We start from the raw sequence: 14,101 nt of genomic DNA on the forward strand, positions 1-14,101 counted from the left end.
AATCCTTCTACTGGGAATATACCCCCATAACTCAAAAACACTGGTACGTAAAGACACATGCAGCCTCATGTTCTTTGCAGCATTATTCACAGTGGCCAAGACATGGAAACAACCAAAAAGCCCTTCAATAGATGATTGGATAAAGAAGATGTGGTTCAAGATACTATGGAATACTATTCAGCCATAAGAAATGATGACATCAGATCATTTACAACAACATGGATGGACCTTGATAACATTATATTGAGTGAAATAAGTAAATCAGAAAAAACTAAGAACTATATGGTTCCATACATAGGTGGGACATAAAAATGAGACTCAGAGACATGGACAAGAGTGTGGTGGTTACCAGGAGTGGGGAGGGGAAGGGAGGCAGTGGGAGGAGAGGAGGGACACAAAGAAAACCAGATAGAAGGTGACAGAAGACTATATGACTTTGGGTGATGCGTATGCAACATAATCAAATGTCAAAATAACCTGGAGATGTTTTCTCTGAACCTATGTACCCTGATTGATTAATGTAACCCTTTAAAATTAATTTTAAAAAAAAAGAATGGCTATCATCAAAAAATCAACAAACAATAGGTGTTGGCAGGGATGTGGAGAAAAGGGAACCCTCGTGCACTGTTGGTGGGAATGCAGACTGGTGCAGCCACTGTGGAAAACAGTATGGAGTTACCTCAAAAAATTAAAAATGGAACTAGCAATCCCATTTCTGGGAATATATCCAAAGAAACCTGAAATGTTAATTTGAAAAAACATATGCACCCCATGTTCACTGAAGCATTATTTACAATAGCCAAGACTTAGAAGCAGCCCACATGCCCACCAGTGAAGGAGTGGATAAAAATAAAGCTGTAGTACATAGTGAAATACTACTCAGCCATAAAAAGAGGAAATCTTACCTTCTGTAACAACATGGATAGACCTAGAGATTATTATGCTAAGAGAAATAAGCCAATCAGAGAAAAACAAGTACCATATAATTTCACTTATACGTGGAATCCAATGAACTAAACTAACAAACAAAATAGAAACAGACTCATAGATACTAAGGACAGACCGACAGCTGTCAGAGGGGATGGGGGTTGGGGGACTGGGTGAAAAAGGTGAAGGGACTAAGCAAAGGAAAAAAACCCTTACAGATAGATGGTTTGAGGGAGACTTGACTTGGGGTGGTGAACACATAATGCAATATACAGATGATGTATTGTAGAATTGTGCACCTTAAACCTGTATAATTTTATTAACCAATGTCACCCCAATAAATTCAATAAAAAATTTTTAAATGACTCTTAGTGTCAAAGTTGCAAAAAGCACATTTTTCTTCTCTTCTTCACGAATTCCTGCAACCCTCAGAGACTAAGAGAATGAGCTCTAGAGACAGTCTCCAGGGATTCAAAACTCAATGCCCCAGCTGGTTTAACCCAGTCTCTCCATAAATGAACTTCCAAAATGTAGATAATAATGTTCCTAATCCAAGAGGCATTGTGACAATTATGTAAGATTGATAAAATACTGGTTTCAGAGTCTGGTACAGAAATGTCCAATAACTCTTTGCTATCTTATTTTAAAACATTAGTATTATAAGTTTTATTATATCTTTAAGTGGAAAGACAGTTGCATTCATATAAAGTATGCTGCTGCCCGATCAACTGGAACACCGAAAGGGGAAATACTCACTTTGCCAAAAGAGGCGATCACTAATATCTGCTGAGTGACCTATGGTGAGCAAGGCCCTTCCTAAGTACACAGCACACACAGCTTATTCAACCCTCCCAGCAACTCCACGAAGTAGCGACTACTATCCTCACCTTTAAGGGTGAGAAAACTGAACTGAAGGCAGTAAAGTAACTTGCCCAAGACTATAACTTTGATAAGTACTACAACCAGAAAACAGTCAGAGCCTGAAGTTCATGTATCCTTTTATATTCTTCAACACTAAGACTATAAAATCCCTACCAGATAATGCCAGCACTCAAGGGTTATCTGCCTGAACCACAGGGGGAAAGGAAAACTATGCAGAACAGCTCTGTCAGCTGATACACCAGAGATAAAAGCAGTAAACATCAGTAAGACCCTGAAAAGCACCTCCCCTTCTGCTCAGCAGGCATTAGTAGCTCTAACTTCATAAAATGTGGAGCTAGCACTTTGGGTTCCAATCCTGCCTTTGTCGTTTTACATAACACACCTTTGGACAAGTTGCTAAACCTTTCTAAGCCTCCATTTCCCTACAGTAAACAAGAAATGCTAACTATCATTGTTTCCCTTGCATAACAAAAAGATCCAAGTATCACTTTACGTGCAAAAGCAATTTATTAGAGCTACGGTTAATGTAACCCATCTTAAATGGGCAGAAAACTATATCATTTAAAAAAAAAGATTTTTAGATATTTCACTCCCTTCAATCTTACTGATAGCCATTCTGTGAAGTAGGCAAGGTACATAGTATTCCCAGTGCCCACAAGTAAGGAAAGCAAGCCTCGGTGAGTTTACGTGATTTGTCCAAGATCATAGTTTTTAAAGGTTGCAGTGGGTCTAGAAATCAGGTCACCTGACTGCAAGATCAGTGGAAAAGAAAGAGGAAACACAGTGTCAGCTTGTTAAGAGTACAAGAGTCAGGAATGTGGGACAACACAATATGGAAAGGAAATGTGAGAACATAGCTTGGGATATTTTTATAGCTACTGCAAAGCTCAGGCCTATCCTGGGGGCTTTTAAAGTCTTTACATGGCTATACAAATTATGACAGAGGATTTGAAGTTTACAAATGCTGTTCCAGCCAAAGAATCTCAATTGATTATAGTCTCAAAGCTACAAGTAGAATGGGGGCTCAGGGACCAAGCTGTGGTTAAATAGCCACGACTAAAGAATAGAGCCAGTTAATGTAGATGGTATTATGATTGACAGCATGGAGCCATGAACCAGGCCTTGAGGCATATCAATCTAATATATGGTATTAATCACCCAGGAGTTTGTTATCAAGTCAGCGGTCCCCCACCTGGTAGGACAGATGGGCTTGCAGAGGGCATTGTCAAAGACAACAAGCTTCGATGCCGTGGGACGCCAAGAGGAAAGCTCCCTTCTGTTTCATCACTGCCCACAGGGTGAATCTCACCCCCGAACACTCCTTTCCGGGGTGGAGCAATGTGTGTTTGTTCAGACAACCATGGTAGGTAACATGTGAAATGGCTTCTCTCTGGCCCACCCTCTAGACCCTGGAGCTGAGCTCCTGAACTGCATTGGGCAGCTGGCGTGCACACCCTGGGGCTGGCCATCTGCTGCCCAGAGAGGGAGTTGGAGCCGGGCGTGACTACCTCATACTCCTAACAAGTGCTACTCCATCCAAACCAGCAACGCTTGCACCTTAAAATGATTTCAAAGTTCTCCACTTTATTTCGAATTAAAATGGACAGAAGTGAGACTGAATACCTTCAATTGAATTAGCAACCTGAGAATGTCAGCTTCAGATTTCTGCCAGGCAGGGCCAGTCCGGGGTGCAGGTTAAGGGTCTCAGCATGGAATGATCTCTGCCCTTGCACCTCTGAGCGTAAAATGAGAAACTGACCCTCAGGGATGCAAGGTTCTCCTACCCTGACAGTCTGTGTGTCTGGCAAGGGACAGAGGTGCGGGAAGAGGCACAGAGTTCTGAGAAGACTCCTTTGACCCTTTTCCTCTTGTAACTGTTGAGTCAACTGGGCGAATAAGCAACTGTCTTAACTGAGCTTAAGGTTCTACCAAGGAGGCTTTTTTTAAAATAATTGATTTTAAAGAAAGAGAAATATTGATTTGTTGTTCCATTTATTTATGCATTCACTGGTTGATTCTTATATGTTCCCTCCCCAGGGATTGAAACCACAACCTTGGTGTATCAGGACAATGTTCTAACCAACAGAGCTACCCACCCAGGGCTACCAGGGAGTCTTTAAAAGGCATGTATCTAACTAATAAACTTAAATTATTCATACTAAAGTATAATTTCTTAGGTTTGACTCTCCCCAAATGTTTTCATTTTATAATGTATAAATTTTCAGAACCCCCCCCCCCCAATGGTGGCTGTCTGGCACAGGCAGATGATGTGGCGGGCTTGGTGGAGAGGTGGAAGGGCCTTTGGACAGCTCCCCAGGCACTTTTTAACGACTGCCCTCCAACTCTACGTGTCCTCGCCAACAGTCCTTCCTTCCTACCTGGTTACTCCCAAAGCCTGATAACTTAGTTTTCCACCAGTCGGACCCCTGCACTCTCCACTTAGCTGCAGAGTTGCTTCTGGAATGCAGATTGGCTATCTCTCCTCTGATTAATACAATCCTTCAATGGCTTCCCAAAGATTTCACGGTACAGATAAATCTCATTAGGCTAGAAAACAACACTACCTGGGCCTCATCCCACTCCTCTGGCTTCCTTACCTTTTCCTCCACCACACATGCCCTCTGGTCCTGCATTCTTGGAATGTAGCTTCCTGTTCTGTGCTCTGCTCCCTACCTACAACATCCAAACCTCTTTCGCTATCCTAGCCGTTCTCCAAGACTTTCAAGGCTGCCTGTGGGAAGCCTTACCCCTCCCCAATGCCAAGTCTGGAGACCTAGATCCCTATCATTGCATGCTTGTTTCTATGGCAGCAGTGGACAGATGCAGGAAGCAGGGGGATTTCAGGACACTTTCTAATGTTGCTTTATTGGGTGCCTAAAAAATAACTGTTGAACATTGAAAAGTTGACCTATTCTGTTAATTTGCACAGGACTTTCTTGGTGCTGCAACTGTCCCTTGGTCACCTGACAAACATGTGATGATGGTTCCATAATTTTCACTTTCACCCAATTTTCTTTTCTTTTTTTTTTACAGAGACAGAGAGTGAGTCAGAGAGAAGGTTAGACAGGGACAGACAGACAGGAACGGAGAGAGATGAGAAGCATTAATCATTAGTTTTTCATTGCGCGTTGCAACACCTTAGTTGTTCATTGATTGCTTTCTCATATGTGCCTTGACCGTGGGCCTTCAGCAGACCGAGTAAGCCCTTGCTGGAGCCAGCAACCTTGGGTTCAAGCTGGTGGGCTTTTGCTCAAACCAGATGAGCCCACGCTCAAGCTGGCGACCTCGGGGTCTCGAACCTGGGTCCTTCCGCATCCCAGTCCGATGCTCTATCCACTGCGCCACCGCCTGGTCAGGCTCACCCAATTTTCTTTATTAACATTTATTTGTGTTCATGTATTCCTTGCTCTTTTTTTAATGGACTTCGTATTTTGCTGAGCATTTATTTTTATGTAAAGAGTGCTTTGGGTTGCAGATTTCTATCTGAGAAGGTCATCCTCTTCAGCCAAGTATACATTTCAAGCAAGAAAAATAGAGACTAATGAGAGAGAAAGGGATACTGGTAGCCATGTGAATCAAGATAGGTGATTAATGGGGGGTTGGGGGGGCAGAAGTGGTAGCCCAACCACCTTCACATTCCTATAGCAAACTGAAGGTGATGCCTTTCTTAAATTCTAGGCACGCCTGACCAGGCAGTGGCGCAGTGGATAGAGCATTGGACTGGGATGCAGAGGACCCAGGTTCAAGGCCCCCGAGGTCGCCAGATTGAGCATGGGCTCATCTGGTTTGAGCAAAAAGCCCACCAGCTTGAACCCAAGGTCGCTGGCTCCAGCAAGGGGTTACTCGGTCTGCTGAAGGCCCACAGTCAAGGCACAATTGGGAAAGCAACCAATGAACAACTAAGGTGTTGTAACACGCAATGAAAAACAAATGATTGATGCTTCTCATCTCTCTCCGTTCCTGTCTGTCTGTCCCTCTCTCTCTCTGAAAAAAAACAAAAAACAAAAACCCTCAAATTCTAGGCACACAGCCAAGTACTCAAATTATTCAGTATTAATACAATCTCACTTAGTGGGTCTACTTAACATAGAAATGAAATAAAAGTATACACCTATACCAAAAAGCAAAAACAAAGACTGAGCTAAGGCCCAGAATAGAAGCATTCAAAGGGAGCCAGTTCTTAGATGAGGGAGGGGTAGAAGACTGCAGATTCTGTACCTCAGGAAGAACTGAGCCAGCTCCTCCAGCACAGGACTCTTTCTCATCGTTTTCCTTGTAAGGTCTTCGTTGCTGTTCTTTCTCAGTAAGGGCTTATTGGATACCCTGTAACAGTTTTCCTACCTGACAGGTCTGAACTAAAACATCTAGAAGAGGCATGGATACATGGAACAGTCTGACCGCTGTCAGAGGGGAGATGGGTAGGGGACGAGGTGAAAGGTGAAGGGATTAGCCAAAAAATATACATACACAACACACAGACACAGACCACAGCGTGGTGATGCCAGAGGGAGAGGGCGCAGAAGGTTAGGTGAAGGTGGGGCGGGGTAAATGGGGACAGGAAGAGACGCTGCTAGGGGCACACACAATGCTGCCACACTTGCAGGCGTACAATGCAGTGGGCAGAGAGTGATTTGTTGAGTTGTGCACTTGAAACCTGAATGGTTTTAAGAAACAATGTCGCCTGACCAGGCGGTGGCGCAATGGATAGAGCATTGGACTGGGATGCGGAGGACCCAGGTTCGAGACCCCGAGGTTGCCAGCTTGAGTGCAGGCTCATCTGGCTTGTGCAAAAAGCTCACCTGCTTGGACCCAAGGTTGCTGGCTTGAGCAAGGGGTTACTTGGTCTGCTGAAGGCCCGCAGTCAAGGCACATATGAGAAAGCAATCAATGAACAACTAAGGTGTCACAATGAAAAACTGATGATTGATGCTTCTCATCTCTTTCCATTCTTGTCTGTCTATCCCTCTCTCTGACTCTCTCTCTCTCTCTCTCTCTCTCTCTCTGTCCCTGTAAAAAAAAAAAAAAGAACCAATGTCATCCCTGTTAATTAAATAATAAGTAAATAAAATCTCTCATCTGCTTTGATCATTTATGTAATCATGGATGAGGAACTGGTTAACTACCACTGACCAAGGGCAGCGAATACTTCACATGCCTAAAGACCAGGGCTGGACCAGATGATCTCCTGAGGTTTCACCCCAAAATTAAGCTTTCTGATCCCGTCAATGGTGTCCAGGGGTGAAACTCTCCGGAGAAAAAAGACTGGTCAAGGAAAGAGGCACTGATCAAGACAGTTTGTGTCTACATAAGCTGAGACTCCTGGAAACATTAAATTAACATTTCAATAAAACAAGTTTAGGGGTACTTGATCTTCATTCTCCTTTCTAGTAATTCAACATTACCTTTTGAGAACATGAATCAAAAAATAAATATATGAAAAACATTGTAAATAAAAAGTTGTTTTTTTTTCATTTTTAAAAACCCATGTTCAGGAACTATAACAAATGTTTATTGTAGAATGCTGGCAACTGAATTAGGTACTCCATTTCCTACTGAAATCAACTCTTTATAGTTCAGATTTAGAAAGCATTTAAATATGTGTTGAAAATGTCTATATTATGAACTATACTTATGTCATGAAAATGTCTATATCATGAACTATACTTATGTCAATAACATATTGTTTGCCCAAACTTTTTGTTATTTCCTAAATTTAACCATAGTTCAAATATTTTTCAAAAATGTTCTCTTTGTAAGATAAAACTAGAAAACGTCCTCCTTTTTTTTTTTTTTTTTTTTTTTAAGTTGAAGAATAAAAGATGAGCCATGACCACAGGAACAGCCCAGACGGTGCATTTAATTCACTGTCAGACAGTGCCACCTAGCAGGCGGCTGGCACATGAAGAGTAGTTACCACAGCAATTTAAAAAATAGAACGGACCCTAATGACTCCCGGATGCTAGGACACTGCCTCTGGCTACAGACAGAAGAGGAAGGCTCTGAAACTGAGGCTAGGGTGCTGTCTACACTGGCGGCTCGGCCACCTGAGTGTGCAAATACCCGGGCTGCTTATCCAACGCCGATGGCCTGGCCCCATCTGAAAGCCCTCCGTCTGAGACCACAACGGACCGCGGAGAAACAATGTCCTAGTCGTAGTGCAACATCACTAGCAAGCCCAAGATTGGTCATGAGTTTCGGGGTGTTTCATGCTGAGAGAAAGAAGGATATATAAGACGGATGAAGTCCAGAACACCCGACTTGCCATATTAAAAACCGTGCCCAGGCAGAGTGTGCTAATGCATTCCATTATTGACGTAACAATCCAAGTCACAACTTACTAACTGCCCCGAACTACTTCCAGGAGCCTGGCGGTGCGCAGGGAGCGGCCTGTTGGAGCCCTGGCGCTAAGAAAAAGTCATTTTGCTTGGTATTTGCTATGTATTCAAGAACCACAAAAAGATCCCCACCAATGTTATTTCTCTATCTCACACAATGTTATTTCTCTATTCTGAGGGCACTAACTGCATACAGGAAAGGGCCTGCAAGCAGATCACCAGAGCCTGCTGTTCCGGGGGCTCTCCCTGAGCATTTCCTCCATCAAATGCACAACGTTCTGTACAGCTACTTCAGCACACGATTCTGGCAACAAGTGGTTCTCAGTGCAGACGTGGGGGGGGGGGGGGGGAGCGATTCCCAGCACACAGTAGCAGAGTCGGGGTCTCGAACTGGCGCGGCTGGGAGGATCGTGGCAGATGGGCGATAGGAGTCCGGCGGGGGGGCCCCTGCGTGTCAGCTGTCTACCACCAGGGCCTTTTCAGCCGCCAGATGGGTGTAAATCTCAGGCCAGGTCTCAGGAAATCGCTGCCTTTTCCAGCACACAACTCCGTCTTTCACACACACAGAGAAGGGGTTTCCTCCTGCTGCGAGTCCCGGCGTCCCAGCTTCCGTGGGCACCAGAAAAGTATGTTTCTCGGCACCCGACCCTGCCCCCACCCGGCCATCGCTCCAGCAGGACCCAGTGGCGCACGCACTCACCTCTCCGCGGGGAAGGAGGCTGCTCTGCCCACTGCAGCCATCCCGGGCTTTTCACTTTCAGTTTGCCCGGGGCTCGGGCGCAGACACGGCAGGGAGATTGGGGAAAGACGGCGGGATAACTCCCAGCGCGTCCAGGCCCAGCGATCCTCCATCCAGGTTTTCACTGACGCCTCCCATTTAAAAGCAAGTGGGACCTTGGTTCCAGGAAACCTGGGAAACCTTCTTGAAAGTCCTGGGAGGCTCCTAAGACTCTCTTCTAAAGCAAGTCACAGGGCACTTTCTGCTTCTCAAACTCAACTAAGGGTGGATCACATTCAAATCAAAGTCACCTATTCCGGAAAACTGAGAACCAAGCAGAGGCCTGGGTACATTCAGTCAGGTCCCAGTGTTTGGTAGACTGAGCACGATGATCATTTGATTTTTCATTTTTTTTTTTTTTTTTTTTTTTGCTGGTGAAGGTAAACTGACTTCAAGCTATTGAGTTCCAAATTTAGATAACCAATTAAAATTATTTTGCCTTAGTCTAGACACGAAGTGATTAAGCTAGGGAAGTAATTAAAGACCTCAGGAGGACTGGGAATAGTTTCAGGGCAAGTGAGGTGTCCAGGGCTCACAATCTGAGGAGGCCCTGACTCTCAGGGTCAGGCCAGGGCAGGGCGCACCTGCCTGAACTCGAGAGTGATCGCTGCCCTCTTTAGTCCGGTCCTGCAGAGCTCCGGTGCCAAGTACCTCAGTCATCCTCGCTGTACGAATAGGTTGACAATAATGGTATCGACTTCTGGAAAACGCCAAATACAAGTGAAAATATTGATAAATTGGATATCATTAAAAGTAAGAAATTCTGTTAATCAAAAGCACTATTAAGAGAATGAAAAACAATCCACCAAGTAGGAGAAGATATTTGCAATACATTCTGTTCATCAAAAGTATATACTAGTGCCTGACCAGGTGGTGGCGCAGTGGATAGAGCATCGGATTGGGATGCGGAAGACCCAGGTTCGAGACCCCGAGGTCGCCAGCTTGAGTGCGGGCTCATCTGTCTTGAGCAAAAAAGCTCACCAGCTTGGACCCAAGGTCGCTGGCTCAAGCAAGGGGTTACTTGGTCTGCTGAAGGCCCGCAGTCAAGGCACATGTGAGAAAGCAATCAATGAACAACTAAAGTGTTGCAATGAAAAACTGATGATTGATGCTTCTCATTTCTCTCCGTTCCTGCCTGTCTGTCCCTGTCTAGCCCTCTCTCTGACTCTCTCTCTCTGTCCCTGTCCCTGTAAATAAATAAATAAATAAATAAATAAATAAATAATAGAATTTTAAGAAAAGTATATACTAGTAAGAGAATGAAAAACAATCCACCAAGTAGGAGAAGATATTTGCAATACATTTATCTAACAAAGAATTCATATCCAGAAGTCCTACAATGTAATAAAGAGAGAATGCAATTAAAAGCGGAGGGAAGGGCCAAAGACTTCCACAGCACTTCACCAAGAAGGAATCTGAGGAGCTGTTAGGTGCGTGAAAAGATGCTTAACTTCTTTAGGCATCAGAGAAATGCAAATTCATAAGACAATGCTATACTACTAAGAACCCACCAAAATGGCTGTGGATTTTATATTTTATTCTTTTTTTTATTTTATTTGTTCATTTTAGAGAGGAGAGAGAGGGAGAGGGAGAGACAGAAAGGGAGAGACAGGGGGGAGGAGCTGGAAGCATCAATTCCCATATGTGCCTTGACCAGGCAAGCCCAGGGTTTCGAACCGGCGACCTCAGCATTTCCAGGTCGACGCTTTATCCACTGCGCCACCACAGGTCAGGCTGGCTGTGGATTTTAAAGCTGACAATGCAGAGCAAAGGCAAAGCCAAAGAGCACCTGGAACTCTTACCTGCTGTTGGTGGGAGAATACTTGTTACAGCCCCTTTGGAAAGCTGCCTATCAGTATCTAATAGAATTGTATACATGCTTTATGACCCACAAACCCCACTCCTAGGTATATGCCTAATAAGCATACAGGCATATGTACATCAAAAGACAGGTATACGCCCTGGCCGGTTGGCTCAGTGGTAGAGCGTCGGCCTGGCGTGCAGGAGTCCCGGGTTCGATTCCGGGCCAGGGCACACAGGAGAAGCGCCCATCTGCTTCTCCACCCCTCCCCCTCTTCTTCCTCTCCTTCCTCTCTGTCTCTCTCTTCCCCTCCCGCAGCCAAGGCTCCAATGGAGCAGCGTTTGCCTGGGCGCTGAGGATGGCTCTGTGGCCTCTGCCTCAGGCGCTAGAATGGCTCTGATTGCAGCAGAGCAAGATGCCCCAAGATGGGGAGAGCATCACCCCCTGGTGGGCGTGCCGGGTGGATCCCGGTCGGGCGCATGTGGGAGTCTATCTGACTGCCTCTCCGTTTCCAACTTCAGAGAAATACAGAAAAAAAAAAAAAAAAGACAGGTATATTGGACCATAATACACACCTTAACAAATTTAAAAGAATGGATATCATACAAAATATTATCTCAGACCACAATGGAATTAAACTAATTATATCAGTACATTAAATTGATAACAGAAAGATCCCAAAATATTGGGAATATTTTATAATATTCCAAAATTAGTTAGAGATTAAACAACACACCTCTAAATAACACATAAGTCAGAGAAGAATTCTTGAAATTAAAGAATATTTTGAACAAAATAAAAATAAAAATACCAACCAATCAAGATTTGTGGGATACAATAAAAGCAGTGCTTAGAGGGAAAATGATAGCATTGAATGTTATAAAAGAAGGCAGATCTAAGATCAATTATCTAAGCTTCCAATGTAGGAAACTAGAGAAAGAGGACCAAGTTAAATCCAAAGCAGCAGAAAAGAAGAAATAATAAAAACTAGAGCAGAAATCAATAAAATTGACAGCAGGGAATTAAAGAAAGTTAATAAAACCAAAAGCTGGTTCTTTGGGAAAAATATCAATAAAATTGATAAATCCTTAGCTAACCAATAAAAAAGTGAGAAGACACAAATTTAATATCAGAAATAAAAGAGGGGCCATCACTACTGACCCCATGGACATTAAAAGAATAATAAAGGTCCAGAGAATGAGACTACAAGACACAAATGGTACAATATACTTGCAAAAGCAGAGGCGGATTTAACAGCAGGCACACCGGGCACACCCTGAGCCCCGACTTCTGAAGGGCCCCGCAAAACCCCAACTTTACACCTTTTTCTAATGACACTAAGTTTGGTTTCATATGTAAAATTTTAACATTAATAGAACATATATGTTTTATTTATTTAAAAATATGGTTAACATGTATTTTTGTTTTCCCTGTCTCTCTCTCTTTTTTTAAGGAGCCCAATATATTCTTCTGCGCCCAGGGCTTCAACCAACCTTAATCCACCCTTGTGCAAAAGAAATATCTGATAAAGGTCTATTATCCAAAATATAAAAAGAACTCTTAAAACTCAACAATAAGAAAGCAAACAACCCAATTTTTAAAAATGAGCAAAAGACGTAAACAGGCACTTCACCAAAGATACACAGACAGCAAATGAGCACAGGAAAAGATGCAAATTAAAATCCTGAAAAAAATGTTTTAAATGAAACAACCCTGAGATGCCACTAAACACCTGTTAGAATGGACAAAACACATAACAAGACAGCACCAAATGCTGATGAGAATGTGGAATGACAGAAGCTTTCCTTCCTTACTGGTGGGAATGTGAAATGTACACTTTGGAAGACATTCTGAGTTTCCGGATTGCCCTCAGAGGGAAATGCTCCATGTGGAGATGTATAGTTGCCTGAATTTCATGTGTGAAGACCAAAGACAAGATCAATAGTTTTCCTGACACTAGAATTTTCTTATCAGAACCTGGATGGCTACTTATTGTGGATGTTGTAAAGCTTCTTAATCACAAGGTCAGATAGGATATGATACATAACTTTCTGACATAACCACAAACTGATAATCTATGATTCAACAAAGGTAAACCAGAAAAATGACCCACAGGTCTGGCGGCCGTCTCCAGGAAAACCAATTACATGACACAGGTGCTGATGAGAAGGAAAGAGGTTTATTCAAGCGCCGACCACCTGACAAGACAGTAAGGTTCCTGTCCTCAAAAAAATACATCTTGCTCTTTGGGGGCAGGTGCGGGTTTTTGAAGGAGAGAGAAGGGCCAGGGAAGGGGGGCCGAGATAGAACAAAGGAATCTAAAGGGTGGGGTTGAGAGTTCTTTGCTGAGGGGACTCAGCACAGCTTGTTCAGATAACTGATTGAAGGCCACATATCTCTTGGAGCTGGAGCATCTGAAGGTTGGAGTCCATTCTGTTGCTTGTTACAAGAACTGAAGTTAGCAAGTAACTTATAAATTAGGGGTTTTGTTTCTTGTAACAAGTGTTCACAGATTCCTACAGTCATAAAAATAATGAAATCTTGCCATTTATGACAACATGGATGGACCTTGAGAGCATTATACTATGTGAACTTGTAACAGGGTAAATATGAATAAAGCATGAATAAATATGCTATACTACTTATATTAGTCTGACTAGCCATAGAATAGAGCTAAATGAGAATGTACTATCAAAGTCTTCCTAAATGTTAAATGTTATTCTTGTAACAATGACTTAATATTACCAATGTAGTGGTAGAAGTTATGTAATCTGTAACAAATCAAAAGTATATAATCAGCCTGATGCAGTGGATAGAGCATTGACGTGGGATGCTGACGTTCCAGGTTCAAAATCCCGAGGTTGCCAGCTTGAGCAAAGGCTTATCTGGCTTGAGCTCAGAATCACTGTCATGAGCCCAAGGTCTCTGGCTTGAGCAAGGGGTCACTGGCTCAACTAGAGCCCTCCGGTCAAGGCACATATGAGAAAGCAATCAATGAGCTTAAAGTGACGCAACTACAAGCTAATGCTTCTCATATCTCCCCCTTTCTTTCTCTCTCCCTTCCTCCTATGTCTCTCTCTCTAAAAACAAATAAACAAAAAACAAACAAAAACAAATTATATAATCAACCTTACGCTTTCACCTCTGACCAAGCTCTTGTTCCAGTTAAATAGCCTGTTCCAGGAATAAGGAAGGTTGATGGCAGCAACAAACCGCAGATGCCTGGTTGACACACACTGAAAGATAACATCTGAATGAAAGAATGAGTCTGAGCAGGAACTTCACAGTTCCCCTTTTCCCTGTGATCCCCCCATAGAATCCGACCAAGGACACTGAGATGTTAAAAAAGATTTTTGAGGACAGGAGTCCCCCCATCTT

At 43.3% G+C, this 14,101-nt stretch overlaps 1 protein-coding gene across 2 annotated transcripts in view; it reads right to left on the reverse strand.

Moving 5' to 3' along the window:
- FUT10 (fucosyltransferase 10) overlaps window positions 1-9,019 on the reverse strand; it is a 77,682-nt gene extending 68,663 nt beyond the window's left edge. The window contains exon 1 of one of the 2 annotated variants that reach the window (XM_066380308.1): window positions 8,845-9,019. The gene's annotated coding sequence lies outside the window, so the exon portion shown is untranslated. The remainder of the gene's footprint in view (window positions 1-8,844) is intronic. The other variant, XM_066380307.1, reaches the window with a different exon arrangement.
- Window positions 9,020-14,101: the final 5,082 nt, after the last annotated feature.

This window comes from Saccopteryx leptura, chromosome 4, assembly GCF_036850995.1.
Source record: "Saccopteryx leptura isolate mSacLep1 chromosome 4, mSacLep1_pri_phased_curated, whole genome shotgun sequence".
In the NCBI taxonomy this organism is placed as follows: domain Eukaryota; kingdom Metazoa; phylum Chordata; class Mammalia; order Chiroptera; family Emballonuridae; genus Saccopteryx; species Saccopteryx leptura.